Source organism: Simochromis diagramma, unplaced genomic scaffold (genome assembly GCF_900408965.1).
Source record: "Simochromis diagramma unplaced genomic scaffold, fSimDia1.1 OVJJ01000816.1, whole genome shotgun sequence".
In the NCBI taxonomy this organism is placed as follows: Eukaryota; Metazoa; Chordata; class Actinopteri; order Cichliformes; family Cichlidae; genus Simochromis; species Simochromis diagramma.
Genome location: NW_024386908.1, coordinates 7,225,448 through 7,240,647, shown reverse-complemented (window position 1 = coordinate 7,240,647; position 15,200 = coordinate 7,225,448). Strand labels below are relative to the sequence as shown.

The 15,200-nt window shown below is 40.8% G+C and overlaps 1 protein-coding gene and 1 long non-coding RNA gene across 4 annotated transcripts in view; both read right to left on the bottom strand.

Annotated features, from left to right (window-relative positions):
- Nucleotides 1-15,200, bottom strand: part of grm8a (glutamate receptor, metabotropic 8a) — a 289,622-nt gene that overhangs the window by 239,624 nt on the left and 34,798 nt on the right. The gene's annotated exons all lie outside the window — the stretch shown is intronic.
- Nucleotides 723-4,928, bottom strand: LOC120735669. Its single transcript, XR_005696327.1, has 2 exons — nucleotides 2,429-4,928; nucleotides 723-2,301 (listed from the first exon to the last, which is right to left on the bottom strand). It is a non-coding gene; the product is annotated as an uncharacterized LOC120735669 (long non-coding RNA).

Sequence of the window (15,200 nt, the reverse complement as noted above, 5' to 3'; positions counted from 1 at the left end):
GTGTAGTGCTACAAAGATATATAAATCTATTATGTTTATCGATGTGACATTTTGAAAGGTTACCTTTAAGGTGATGATAAATTTGCACAGCCCGGGAGAACAACACAGCGTGGATAGAGTTCAAAGCGCAAGCACGCTCAACTGCAACCGACTTCTGTTTGATAATTCTCCGAATACAGTCCCGAGTGGAGGGAATGACAATGCAGTCAGCAGAATAAAACGTTGACATTACTGCAAAGCAAGGACTCCATGCTCCATCCGCGGCCACGTTTGCATGTGTTCACATGCCAGGTACCATTAATTTGTTCAATATGTTTATTTGAACAAGTCCCCTATTGGATTATTAACTTTTCAAGGTGTATGGCTATGGATGCACCTGCAAAAAATGATATTAACCAGGAACAGAAGCTTCAAAGCATATTCAAACAATTAGCCTTTAATTTATACATTTATATTAAGACATTAATCAGATATATCAACAAAAATTTACACTTGCAAACACTGAAGATGGGCGCAAGTTACAACGATGTAAACAGGTGGAATATGTGTTCCTCAGTTCCTGTGTTTGACTCACCTGGTCCTTGACGGTGAATTTTCCAGCATTTAGCTGCATCACTCAGAAAGGTCTTTCTCATTTGATTCTCTGCCTCTCCTCCACCTTCACTTTTCCCCTCACTGTCTGTTTTGCTGAAAGCCTTCTCTAAATGCTGCCTTGAGTCCAGAGTGTGTATATGCAGTCCATGCATGGATGCTGTGGTAAGAGGGACAACTGATGCATTCTGAGAGCTCATTGTGGCAGGATGTGTCACTTTTGAAGTTGACTGTTTAAGGCAGGCTACAAGGACCCTGGAAAATGTCTGCCACTGATCTCATTTTACATTTATCCTGCCTCTATACTTCGCCAAAGAGCTGTGGAGCTTTTGGTATCCAAATGGAGCTGATTTGCTGAGGTGTGGCATCAGGTTTAGGAGTAAAAATTATGTATCAGCAATTTTAGCTGAATAGTTTTCAATCTAGGCACTCTTTCTTAAGAGGAAGTAGCCATGAAAAGGTGTGTAGAATTTCATCACTTCAGCTGTTCCTTTAGCGTGTCAGATACATTTTTTTTATAAACAGAACTATTCAACTGGTCCTAGAAAAACGTTAAAAAAAAAAAAAAAAAGCTTGGCTAGGTATAAATAAAAAGCTAAATCAGATTAACTATTAATAATAATCCATGTTTACATGGAGAGCAGTGTGTAATCTGTTAGAAAAGATGAATTCATCAAAACCTGTAGTAACCTTGATTCAAGCAAGCATCACTTTTTAAAGAAATTCAACAAGTCAAAACAGAAGGCTTATAAATTATTTGCAGAGATCAGCACTCTGTAGCATTACGCTAACTGTATGTTTTCAGATGGAACATTACATAAAATTATAAAGTGACCGACAACTCTTACAAGAACTGACTCTTCATCCATTTATCGCAGACATTCGTTTAGCATCTTTTGCACTTTTCTCTCATCTAGCGCAGGCAGCTGTGATGTCTTGATTCAGAGGTCTAATCGACACTCCAGCGGCTTAGAGAGACTGCCCACGTGTTAGCTGGCAACACTGCCCGGGCCTTTGATATGCTCAAGTGTGTGTACAGTACATTTTTATGTGCATGTGTGTGACTCATTTGTGCACTGGAACACTTTGAAGATATACACAAGCCTCCCAGAGCTCTGCCTCACAAAAGCCAGAGCTCTGGGAGGCTTCACATAAGAAGTGCCAAAGTGTCCCTTTTCTATATGAACCGACGCTCATTTCTCTACACCAACTTCTGCACTTGATTTTCGCACTCTAGCACATTGACTGGTACACCTCAGTGAAGCTAGGTTGAGATTTTAGTGCAAAACATATAAACCACCTAAAGTCTCAAGTGGTTTAGTTAAAGGCAGCTAGACTTCTAGGATCTTAAGACATTTGCCTCTCATCTGAGAAGCCTCCTCAGTTCTTAAAGCTGATGGGGAATCCCAGGTATTTAACGGCGAGAAGGGCTGTCACCTTGAACGTGGTTCCGAGAGTTGCTAACTCACCCTGTCATCACGTGAGTTGGTAGGGTCGCAAGAGCCGAGGTGTGAAATCTTTGTGAGGTAAAACTGAAGAAGCCTCTCAGGTGGGAGGTGAAGCATCTTTAAAAGTGACCTTCAGCTCAAGCACTTAAGGCTACCATGACCTGGATGACAGAAGACCTACACAGACATATATCACCTAAATTCAAATCACAGCAATTTACCCATCATCTGATTTTATCATTTCCCTATGTTCCTTCCAATTCTATCATCCTACCTAAATATTACCCTCTTCTTCTATTTCAGAGAAACACAACAGGGTGTCACTGTCATTCTCATGGAAACAAATGCAGCAAATGGAAAAAAAAGTTTGGATCCATGGGAGCGGGAACTCTCATTTGACAAAACACGAAACTCAAGACAAGTGAAGGGAGACAGACGCAGTTGAAGTGCGAAGTACAGATGAGAACAGAGGAGGAGAAAATGAAGACGAAGAAGAAGAAGAGAGAAAAAAAAAGCCTTTTATTTCTTGTTTTGCCAAAATGAATTTCAAGGCTCATCTGCTCCGGGTGATGTTGTTGTTCGCTGCCAAAAAGCCTCCTATAAATACAGACTCAGCTCTGAGAGGACAACAAGCCAACATCGTCCGTTATGTGGACACAAACAGAGAAAGTGGATGGTAATGCAAACGAAAGAGGAAAAAACACGAGAAGAGGAAAAACAGCTTAAAGGAGGATGTAAGCTGGTGAGTGTGAGACGAAGCAGTTTGGTTAAAAAGCCAGCGCAAACATGAAGAAAGTGAAATGAAGGATAAATATCTAATATAGCTACAGCACATGAGGGGAATATAAATATTATATGCAGACAAATCCTATACAAAGCACACATGACTTTTACCATCAGAAAGAATGCTAAAACTGATGCAGACTCCCATCTGAGCATCAGAAATATGGACTTGGCTGATTTACCCTCTGCGTTCAGGAATCCAGAATGAAAGCAATCGCCAGTGTGAGAGCAAGTCCCATCATTCTTGATTAGTATAGTCCAAGCCCTTCCACAGGATACTGTATGTATCTTAGCAAGCGATTATGCTAGCAATTACCCCCTAATATTCAGGATAATTGTTATTTATTACAGCTCAGGTCTCATTTTTACAATTTAGGCTGGCATTTACAGCATTGATAGCACCACGCTATCTAACGTTAGCTGCAATAACATTAACAGTTTGTCTGGTGCATTAAACAACAGATCAAAAAATACCTGAATAATTAAACTTGCTTGGAAATGAAATCAAAAGTGAACAGTGAACCCTGCTGGTTGAAACAAACTGGCCAGAGTGGCTAAAGCATTTGATTGGCTGGCAGCTCATTTCTTATCCAGTCAGATTTCTGTTATTGTCACTGATTCAGATGATTTAGCAGCTATTGGTGAGACCAGTGCTGTGATAAGCAATCAAACTATAGGAAAAGTTGTAAAATAGGAAACGCATGCATTAAGGTTTTATGAACAAGAACCTTATATGTAAAAGCGAGCCCTTTAAAATGGAGTGGCTCACTAAAGAAGGCTGGACATAGACCGATGACCTTTTTTTTTTTTTTATTTCAATCCTTTCCCCTCTCTATTGTGTCATAAAGGTTCATATCAGACTCAGATGGTTTCTAACAAAGACAGAAGTTAAAGTTTATCACTCAATCTACTTACCCCTCTAAAGCTTAACTGCAGTGTCTGGGGGAACAATAAAACACAGAATGAAGACACTAAGAGCTGATAGGATTCAGTTCGCCTGAAGGTTGAAGACTCAATACAACGCCGACTAAGAAGTGAGGCAGAAAACGGCAATGTTGCAGGGCAGCGTCAAACTCTGTGTGAGCACATGCTTGTATCAGCCTGCTGGGTGCGTTTGCGCATCTGTACTAAAGCTAATCTGTGTGACCATCATCCAATTCACTACTAACCGAGTGAAGCGTCCAGCAAGAGAAGGCTCGATGCTGGCATCTCTGAAAGTTTGCATGTATGTTTGTGCATTCACCTCGGTGGTGCCAGTCAGGCATGACAGAAGGAGAGAATTAAAAGCCGTAGGCGCAAAGAGACCTTCTCACATATGATTGTGTGTGTGTGCCTGTGTGGGTGCATTTGTGCGTCTGTAAAGAGTGACCTTCTCTCCAGACTAGTGTCACAGACGGTTGGTTTTGGTACCAGGCCTTTGGCTTTATGGAGGCCTATGGGCAAGGTATACTACCACTCTGGGAGAGAGAGTGTAAATGTGTGACTGTGCATGCCGGTGTGTGTTTGTGTGTGCACGCAAACACTATCAGAACAAGCTCTTCCTTCACCAAACCACCCACGCATGGTTTTCCCCTCCTCTCTCTCTCACTTCATTTGCAATATGTCAAAAAAAGAGATTAGGTAATACTTGTTTATTCCCCTCTTTTCATAACAACAACTTAAAAAACAAAAAGGTTCTGGTACGTGAGAAAAATCGATTTGTACCTTAAGAAAACAGTTTTCTCAAGTTTTTGCAGTTATTACATCATCATCTTTACCATTTAGGCTGTTAGGTGAAAGCAGGAATGGTAACAAAACTAATTGGTCAGGTTTAGGAAATGTGCTGTAGTTTGCGATTTGGGTTAATGCACCTTTTTCAGTATCTTACCTAGCCAAATGCACTGAAGGCAATCTTTTACCATACATACTACCAAAAGTTTGGACACACCTTCTCATTTAATGGTTTATCTTTATTTTTACAACTTTCTACATTGTAAATACACACTAAAGACTTCAAATATAAGAATGATATATGCAATTACATAGCAATACAATTTATATTTCTCAAAGTAGCCACCTCAGATTAGAGCCCAGATAAATGCCGCACAGAGTTCCACTACCAGACACATCTCTACATCAACTTTTCAGAGGAGACTGCGCGAATCAGGCCTTTATGGTCAAATAGCTGCTAGGAAACAACGACTAAGGAAAAGCAACAAGCAGAGGAGATTTGTTTGGGCCAAGAAACACAAGAATTGGACATTAGACCAATGGAAATCTGTGCTGTGGTCTGACGAGTCCAAATTTGAAATCTTTGGTCCACCCCTGTCTTCGTGCGCTGCAGAAAAGGTGAATGGATGGTCTCTACATGCGTGGTTCCCACCATGAAACATGGAAGAGGAGGTGTGATGTGTGGAGATGCTTTGCTGGTGACACTGTTGAGTATTTTTTCAAGACTGAAGGCACACTGAACCAGCACGGCTACCACAGCGTCCTGCAGTGACAAGCCAATCCATCCAGTTTGCGTTTAGTTCATTTATTTGGGATTTTATTCATTTATTTCTATTATTCATTTATTTTCCAACAGGACAATGACCCCAAACATACCTCCAGGTTGTGTAAGGGCTATTTGACCAAGAAGGAGAGTGATGGAGTGCTGCACCAGATGGCGTAGCCTCCACAGTCACCTGACCTAAACCCAATCGAGATGGTTTGGGATGAAATAGACCGCAGAATGAAAGTAAAAGGGCCAACAGGTGCTCAGCATCTCTGGGAACTCCTCCAAGACTGTCGGAAAACCATTTCAGGTGACGACCTCATAAAGCTCATTGAGAGAATGCCAAGGGTGTCCAAAGCAGTAAACAAAGCAAAGGGTGGCTATTTTGAAGAATCTAAAATACAAAATATGTTTTGAGTTATTTCACACTGTTTATTTACTGCGTTATTCCACGTGTGTTCTTCCATAGTTTTGATGCCTTTAGTGAGAATCTACAATGTAAATAGTCAGGAAAATAAAGAAAAAACATTAAATGAAAAGGTGTCTCCAAACTTTCTCACTGGTAGTGTACACCAATAACAGTTAACTGCAGACGAAATCAGCGGGTCAGACTTGACAAAACTGTAACAAATACAGTACAAAAAGGAAGAAAATGAACCAGGGCAGATGATAAATAATGTATTAATGTATTAATATATTAACTTTTAGTCTGTTACACAATATCACCTTATTTTTTAATATAAAGTTCGCCCACTCATCACATGTTTTATATTTATGGAACACTGACGCTCTCTTCTGATTAATTTCTGATAAAGAAAGATGGGAACCCATCTGTTCCAGCTCCTTCCTTCTCTCTGCACCCTGTAAAGATGTCCTTCTGCAGGAGTCTGTAGGGAACATGATTAGAAGGGAGGGGAAAAATCAATACAAAGAAATTAACTGTGTCGATATATGGTGTCTCTGGTGATTCCCACCTCTAGTTATTAGGCAGATTTGGGCCCACCTGTGCAGGCTTCTACATCGAGTGGTCTAACCTTTGTGTTTAGGGCCCAGATGTGGATTTTGGTTTGTTTCATCCTTTGTGTTTTACTGACACACAACCCCACATATTCACTTTATTAAGTATACCTGTTCAACAGCCTGTAATGTCTATCAACCAATCAAATGGCAGCAACTCAAATCAGTTAGACATCTAGACATGGATGTTGTTAGTGTCAGATGTGCTTGTCTGGGTGTTTCAGAAACTGCTGATCTACTGGGATTTTCCCACATAACCATCTCTGAGGTTTACAGAGAAATACCAGTGAGCAGCAGCTCCCTGGGTGAAAATGTCTTATTGATGCCAAAAATCTGAGGAGAATGGCCAAACTGCTTTGAGCTGAACATCACAGTGAGTTCACTGTACTCAAATGGCCTCCAGAGTCTCCAGATCCCAATCCAGAGAGACCCTTGTGCGTGGAGATGTGCAGCTGTGTGATGCAAAGGGAGTGTCCAGCCTTAATATCACTGATACCTTTCACACCACAGATGACATATGTTGTTTTGTTTTGCGATTACGTCTATTTTTTCAAAATAAACTAATGACTGCCATCACAAGCTGCCGTGTCTCCGTCTATGAGCCGGCTTGTGACTTGAAGCAGAAAGCAGATGATTCTTTAATGCCACAGACAATAACACAGACTGTCCAACTGGGTCTACTCAGCCGTGATGCCAATGAGAACAAAACACTCATACTGTGCCTTTAAAGAAACTGGGAGCATGTTTACAGCAGTGACTGAAAGTAGCTTGTGGAGTACATAAATCTACTGCATGTCTTTGCCTTACCATGAAAATGACTTACACATTTTTAACAAGGTTGAGTAAAACATTTTCCTTTTTCATATTTGTCGTGCTTGTACATCAAACTGCTTACCTACCTGTTAGCCCATAAAAACACATAAAAACGTGTAAATAACTGGCAAGTAAAGAAGTGAAACTGAATGAATCAATGCTACCACTGGAATCAAACAAGCCGGGCATAAACACACTTAAATGACTGTGTTTCATCTGTGCTATTAAAATACAGCCTTTCACTATAAAAGACTCAAAATGTTTACCAGGCAATTAGGATGAGCTCCCAGCAAAGTCCGCTAATTACTATTCATTGTCTGCTCATCGGATCTCATACTCAGTATGCATATGTTGATATAAGACACTCCTTGATTTTAAACAAACCCTCTTTGTGGTCGTGAGGCAGCATCACTTTAAATTCAGCTCCAGTCACGCGGAACCCCTTCTACATACATAAGCAGGAAACTATGTTAGAGTTTCTCTCACACACACACACAAGTGCACACACACACACATTTTCCCTCTGAGCCTCCATAGACCCAATTAGACAGCCATAATTACTGCCAGACAGGAACGAGAGGACGGAATAGAAAATAGCATCCATTTTTTAACCCGCACTAGATGTTTCATTGCATCAGTGTCCCTAAACATGACAGTGAGCGGAGTGGCGAAGAAGAGACAGGTGTAGAGAAGCTGTCGAAGAGCGTGAGAGCACAGGGCAAAGAAATATAAAGCGCACAATGAAGACAGGCGGAGGAAGCACGTGTGAGGAGAGATGTGGGCGCAAGAGCATAGCAGATATTTAATTCATGCTTATCTTGCTTAAGAAGTTAATTTAGCAAAAGCAAGTTAATGCTCTGATTGCACACTTCATTTTTTTTTCTTTTAGCCACACACATCCACACAGAAATGGATATTGAGAGAACTCTCTCAAACCTTATAGACTAATGTCATTAATTAGGTCTTCATATGTCTGCACAGCTAAACTCTTTGCTTCAGTCTGCACGGATGAAAGAAAGAAGTGAAGTGAAAAAAAACACTGGGGAAAGAATTTTCCTACCTCACACAGAGCAAAAGCAAAACCAAGCAAAGCACGAATATGAAGAACTGCTGTTTCTGTGATGATAACTGCTCACTTAAAAATATTAAGTGCAGTATTCGCGGCCAAAAAGAGGGGCAGGTGGGAAGCCAAATGTTAAGATAGGGAAAGGCATGTATATATACATATATATTTTTGCAGTTTATTTATTTTTCAACTACCTGAAACACCTTGGCAAGTCAATTTTTTTGGCGTGACATCAGTAGAACATGAATGCATCATAAAATAACCACACTGTGTCTATCAGTAGTGTAAGTGGTGTCAGTGTCCTGGAACAAGGCAAATTTCTTCTGCACACACCCATCAGCAGAGAATTTAAGCAACATCTGAATTATGTGCAAGTTCTAGTTCTCAGTTTTTACATTTTCAAATTGTGAGAAAATCTAAATTAAATGTAATATATGAAATAGGTGGGGACAGAAACATTTAAACCAAAGGCTAAACGAGTTAAATAACTTCATGTAATTAGGTGCTTACCTCTGCAATGAACACAAACATATATACACTAAATAAATGCACTGCATATACACTTTGATATGTATTCACTACCGAAGTGGCACACAGTAATACGCAGAAAGATAGTGTTTACTTTTCATGGCAGAGGCGAGATGGCGACTAATAGGAAATTGCAAGTGTAATAAAATATGTTAGCTGTGGCTGCACCACAGATTCGCGTGCACACTCGCAGATAAATGCACACTTAAACCTCGCTATCTGCCAAAAACCTGCTGTAGCAGCAGAAACCTGATAAGGGCTCAACTTGACACATTTCCCTTGCTCTTTTTTCCCCGTGTTTCTTCTTTACTTTTTGTTCTTTAACATATCTCTTTCAGTAAAGCAGCACATGCACACACAGACGGTGAACTGCCCTCCAGAAAGCACGTGTGTGTTCGAGTTTCCCTCGTCCTCTTTCAATTGCATGCCTGCTTCCGTCTCTGACAGCAATGAGTTTTTGTTTATGTATTAGCGCCTATCATCAGCTTCGGTACAGTGTGCATGAATCTTTGTGCATGTTTGTGTGTGTATGCGCTATACCCAGAGAGTCATACCTCAAGGCAGTCTGTTATCACCAATAGCCTGCTAAATTAATCAGTACCCCTCAGGCCTCTTGACCGGACCCCAGACACTCACTCACTCACTCACTCACTCACTCACACACATACACATGCACACACTCACACACCAGTCATACGTTTCACAACATTGCAGAGGCATCATTCATAGAGTCAAACAGGTCCAACAGCACCCCATGGAGAAATACTGAGACTAGGTGAAAATATATACACACACACACACACACACACACACACACACACACACACATATACTACACACACTCTCAAGCAGAAACAAAAACACCCAGTCACGAGTAAAAGTGAGTATAGACATGTGAAAAAAACATCATTCTCTGTTATTCGATGTTAAGAAGAGAGGTGACAATAAGCGAGGAGCAGTGTGGCTTCGTGCCGAGGAAGAGCTTTACAGATGTAATGTTTGCTTTGAGAGTGTTGATGGAGAAAAGCAGAGAAGGTCAGAAGAAGTTGCGATGGGTCTTTGTGGATCTAGAGAAAGCATATGATAGGGTGCCAGGAGAGGAAATGTGGTGCTGCACGAGGAAGTCAGGGATGGCAGAGAAGCCTGTGGGGGTGGTGAGGTGTGCGGTAAGAGTGACAGATGGGTTCAGGGTGCTGGTGGGATTACATCAGGGATCGCCTCTGAGCCCCTTCTTGTTTGCAGTGGTGATGGAAAGGTTGACAGATGAGGTCAGGCAGGAGTCTCCGTGGACTATGATGTTTGCAGATGGCATTGTGATCTATAATGAGAACAGGGAACAGGTGGAAGAGAGTCTGGAGAAGTGGAGGAATGCACTGGAGAGAAGAGAAATGGAAGTCAATAAAAAAACAAGACAGAATATGTGTATGAAAAGAGGTAGGACTAGTGTAACAGTGAAGCTACAAGCAGAAGCAGTGAAGTTGGACGAGTTTAAATACCTAAATGGCAAAAAGACTAGTTCTTATGTAGACCTTTTCTACACTGTAAGGCTTAGCTCTTAGCTGGTTTGGACATGTGCAGAGGAGGGATAGTGGATGATGAATGCTGAATATGGAGCTGCCAGGCCTCAGGAGGAAAAGAGGAAGGCCACAGGGAAGAGTTAAGCATATGTGTAGGGTCGATCTGACAGAGAAGGATGCTAGGGACAGCGTGAGATGACATGGTGTAGCGACCAATAAAAGGAGCAGCCAAAAGAAGTAGTAGTAGTATAAGAAGAAGAAGTAGAACAAGTCTGTTTTTTTTTCTTGCAAACTGTTGAGAAAGAGATAAGCATAAGAAAAATCACTCTGCATTCATTAGTGTGTGTATTTGTATCTGCGTTTTTCTAAAAGAGGAATGCATGTCACTAGGTTAGTTATGAATACGTTGCCACTTTTGCCAGCACACAACAGGGAGGAAATTAACAGGTGCATTTATGTATATACGTCTGAGAGTGAGAGAAAGAGCACAGATTGTGGGTGTGAGTGCAGATGCTGCAGCAGTGTAAATCTAATTCCTATCTGCATAATGGCACCTCCAGCTGAGGAACGCCTGCTCCTGTTCCCTCTCACTTTTTTCCTCTTTTCTCTTTAAAACACACACGCACACACACACACTCTTTTTCACTCGTTTTCATTGGCATAATGCTTTTCCTAGCCCCCTACTCTAATCCTAGCCATCAGAAATTAATGCCTAACCCTAAAGCCACATTCTGAGCCTCGAAAATGCATTCAAATTTGTAAGTACTGGCATTTGGTCCCTACAAGTGACTGTTGGTCCCCACGAGTATAGTGGCATGCCAGTTTCAGGTCCTCACCAATATGTTTAAACAAGTACACACACATACACAGCTATATAAAAGCAAATCTGCATATATACATATATATATATATATATTCTCCCAAAACCTATTCAGACTTCCTCACTCTCAGAAAGTACATATCGCATTAGCAAACACCTACAGCCCTCAGCACCCACGCACTCTGAGGAAGAGGCATATGTGAACTGAACCGTGTGTGTCAGCTATGAAGCAGGTCTCAAGCTCAAGTTAATGTCGATGATCAAAACTGATCAAAACTCGAAAAAATGACAAACACAAAGCTTCCACTATAGCACTGGATTATCATGGCTAACATGATAGCACACAGAGCAGAATAGCACTGATTTGCACTCTTGTTGCTTGACACATTAATTTATACAAAATCATTCTTGTTTTTACAAGTTTTTTGGCTGTAAGCTACATGCTAAGAAACTTTTACTTTGTAAATTAAAGCAGCACAGGCATCAAGCTACAAATTCACCCTGAAGATGCAGTCAACCCAACTGACATTAGCAAATGTACCTTCACTTAAACAAATACCATATATTCTTAGAAACTACTTAGCGCTTTCATGATGTAAAGATGCAGCTGCATCTGTTTGCAAGTTGGCTTATTATGTGCCTCATATACCCTTTTTATTAAATGTGTACGGCAGAAAATCTTCCCACACTTTTCTTTTTTCTTTTTTTTTTACATTGCCATCTGTGCTAATAGGCAACATTATTCACAGTACACTTATCCGTGACACCTTGCTGTTTACAACAGCCATGTGGTTTAAAACTGCTAAAACCAACTCTTCACTTTGGTGAAATGGGCTTTGCACAATAGACCCACATCAATATGTACAGACAGGGCTTAAAAACAGCCTCAATTACAGAGCTGTAAAAATAACATCTCCAAGGTAGACTTGAACTGAAGAGGCCCGTTATGCCCGTCTCAAAGAAACCCTTTAATACCCAGGAAAGGCTGACTGAGCAAGCACACTGGTTTAAAGGATGGCACTGGAGTAGTAAGTCATTAGAACCCGGCTGATATAAAGCTTCAGATTTTGATGTTACCAGCACGAACCATTATGGGATTGTTGTTCGCGGAAGTCAGATGTATTAAAGCAATATACGAAGATAAAGGATGTTTTGGGGTTTGAAATTTGAATTGCTGAAATTAAAAATTCATCAGAATGCTAAGTTGCTATTGTACATGGCACCAAATACAGATACAACCAAAATGGAAGCAATTCATGACCCTTGCAGCTTGAAAGCAGCGACAAGTAGCTGAGATCACAGAGCCAACAATGCATGGATGACGGAAAAACATCACCTTCAACGATTTCATGTGGTTGCACAACTTAGATTTGGCAGTTACCTTGGCTGTAGCCACATGGCAGTACAGCGTAGTAATCAAAGAAAATGTGACAAGGCAAATATGACTGGTTGCTATCGTTACACTTCAGACATAATTTAACAGGGTGTATGTTATATGGTTAAAAACTGCAGGGCTGCTGCAACTAGGGATGGGTACCGGTATCCGGTGCCATGATGGCACCGGTTCTGACATAAACGGTAGTAACCAGACCGAAAAGCAGCGCACATTTCGGTGCTTTATTTCAGTGCTTTTTTTTCCTGAGATGTCATACACTTTGAATTCTAGCCAATCATTTTACGTTTCCAAGTTTCCAGGTACGTACGTTCTTTTAGAGCAGAGCTACAGATTTAAAATGCCCAAGGCGAAGCAGTCGAAAGTCTGGCTGTACTTCACAGCAAAATATGCAAACTCAGCAGCCTGCAACAAGTGCTTTAAGCTGATACTGTGCAAAGGAGGTAACACCTCAAATCCGATGAAACACCTGGCGACGCATAGCGTTTTTTTTAAAAGCCGAAAAATGCGCCGTATTTGATAGCTTGCTGCAGACCTCACACCGAGCACATCTACTGCGGGTGTGGTGCCTGTTATCGGACCCGGAGTTAGCAACATCCCCCAATAACACGAAGAGGAGAGTCCTGGCCCCTAGCCCTGCCAGTGTAGCAGAAAAGATGACGGATGATGATGGCAGCAGCAGCCGTTCTTTTCTGCGTGAGTAGCTTAATGTTCGTGTGTAATTTACGTTGAGTAGGCTAACCACGTTATTACATTAATGCATGTAAAGTGAACTAGCAAACACCGTCGTAGTTACATGCAGCTGTCTTCTTGTTTGATGGCAGATGCTCCCTTCACCCTGGCCAAAAAGGCTAAAATGACCAAAGAAAAAGTGGAAAACAGTTAAACATGAGAGGTTTTTGGACAAAGTTTGTGTTTTTTCCATTGTTTAAGCACTGCTTCCAGCCAAGAGTGATACCATATATGCCCCATAGCTGCAGAAAAGGTTAACATTGTTATCTTTTTACAAAAAAACAGCTGAACATGAGAGGTTTTTGGACCAATTTTGTGTTCCCCATTCTTTAAGCACCGGTTTGAGCACCGTTTCAAAAGTACCGGTTTGGCACCGGTATCGGATAAAACCTAAACGATACCCATCCCTAGCTGCAACATTGCTAATTCAAACAACACCTATGTGCTTTTGTTTTAGGCAAACCAGTGTGATCGGGATTGGATGCCATCCCTACACCTCGGACACACAGAAGTCTTTGTAGCTCCCTCTGATCTGTATCAACAGAGAGCACTAGATGCTCCTGCACCTGCTGCTGCACCAGAAGACGAAATGTTGTAATGAAACATTCTGCCCTAATAAATGCCATAAAAATACTTTGCATCTAATTGACATTGATTTTTAAGATTCACTGTACAGTTCAGTGCAACTGTGAGGCACAAGTGAGAATATTATTACAGTCCAATATTAAAAACCATGTAAAATGTACTTTATAAATTTGTATGCAGTGCTACACATGCATGAATGCAATCTTGAATTTGTTTATAATTCTTAACTTTTTTAAGGTCTAAGTGCTTGCAACAAAAGGTTTTGCTGGAGCGTCACTAGCTGCTAAAAATAAAGTAACCATTCAATGTGTTCATTTGCATCAACCTTGCCTAATACCACTCCTTTGCTTTATTGTTTAGCTGCTCTCTGTATCATGCTGCAGATTTTCTCATGGGTCATTCGGATGTTTTTTAAGCATTCATTAGTGTGTTTTCCTCCGAATCACCTGTTGGCATCTGTCTTTATTTTCATTTTGTGTGAACAACATAATCCAGTGATTACCAATACCAATACTAAAGCCAAGATCAGCAAATACCTTCCATTGGCTGTGTGGTTAACCTAACTGTGTTAGGTTACAATTGGCTGACACTAAACTGGATAAGCAAAAAAAAAATGGATGGATGGATTGGTGGAAGTTTAAATCAACAATCAATGAGCATTTATGTCACACAGGTAAAGAGCCACATAGCTAAAATGAACCAAAATGCCTCTAAAGTAGCTATAAAGATCCTTTTTCTTGAAGCATGATTCACCTTTAGCTAGCCAGCTGAGATGCCCCACTGGAACAGACAAGAGTTCAAAGCATTAGTCTGTGTCTTTTGTCATACTAAACATTTAATACAAATAAATATAGAATGCTGTCCATTTTTGGTGAATTTGTTGCTTCCATCGTCATAACTTCTGATGCAAAATGAGAAACTTCCGCTATTTTTCTTTTCTTTTCTTCATTGGAGCAAAATGTCCAATAACTAATTCCTAACCACAAACATCAGTAACACTGTGTGAATGCGTCTGTACAGTGTGCCTCCCTGCTCCACTGCGCATGCACTCATGTGTATGCGTGAAACTATTTTTTTTCCCTTGCATAAACCTTGGCTCGTGTCCAGCTCCACTTGGATGGAGCTCAGTGAGCGAAGGGAAAGACTTGTCTTGTCTTAGCGGTTAAATCCCCCTCTGAGACAGAAAGTGAAACACGCTCTGAGAGTTTTATGTATTGTTGCAAAGCTGCTTTTTTTATGGAGATATGCAGGGGTAAGCACCCCCAAGGGCTTTCTAAATCACCTCTCCAACAGGTATTATGATACACAGACTTAAGTTCACAGACAGACCATTGGCGCAAAAGCTACATTAACTGTTTACATTGACTGTTTGGTTTAGGCAATTATCATTAAACTGAATTATGTTTAATACATTGGGAATTGTTGGACACT